Genomic DNA, 906 nt, shown 5'->3' on the forward strand with positions numbered 1-906 from the left:
TATTTATGTAGTGATTTAAATCACTGCTAGGCACTATCCTAGTTCTGGAGGATGAAAACGGCACCTTCAACATTAAGTGAAGAAAAAGAAAGTAGGCGTAAAGGGCAAAGGATAATGGTATGGGGAGTGGTGAGGGTCAGGGTAGGCCTCTCAGATAGTGAGGGAATCATGGGGTATTTGTGGAAAGACTGTCCAGATGGAGGAAAGTGCAAAGGCTTGGAGGCAGAAGCATCAACATGACCAATGTGGCTGACTCATAGAGCAAATGGATTGGGAGTTGAGGGGTGAGGAGAGGTGTTCGCATGCCACACAAGGATTTTTAGGCTATAGTAGATTCATATTTACTCTGAGGTGGGGAAGCCACTGGAAATTTTGAGAAGAGATGTAACATTATGGGAATGTTTTTAAAGGATAATTCTTGGTATAGTGGGGGGATCTGAATGAGGAGGCGTGAATAGCAGAAGCCTTATGTCTTATTCCTAGTGCTTCAGCAAACTAGCTGTATTACCATATTAGCAGGTCTTATTTACTGAGGTCTTATGTGCGAGGCATAACATCTTTTAACCCTCGAAACAAAAATGCAAAGCACCTATTAAAAATGGGAGGGAAAACAAAAAAGACTCAGGCGAGGTCAAGTACCTCATTCACAATAGCTAATAAATGGTGTAAATGGTGGAAGCATAGAATCTGCCAGATACTAAAGAGCGAGTTTCTTCCACTACAATACACAACATACTCATCCCAAGTCAATAATAAATTCTGTATTGGACCTTTTTAGCACTCAAGTCTCTGGACGTATTACCCTCTGCCTAAAATAGATAACCTTCCAATTTCTTTGATGGCAAACTTGTTCATTTTTCCAAGTAAACTCAAGTATTCCCTCCTGAGTAAAATTATTCCTGATTT

The sequence above is a fragment of the Pteropus vampyrus genome, unplaced genomic scaffold, assembly GCF_000151845.1.
Source record: "Pteropus vampyrus isolate Shadow unplaced genomic scaffold, Pvam_2.0 Scaffold3, whole genome shotgun sequence".
Taxonomy (NCBI): domain Eukaryota; kingdom Metazoa; phylum Chordata; class Mammalia; order Chiroptera; family Pteropodidae; genus Pteropus; species Pteropus vampyrus.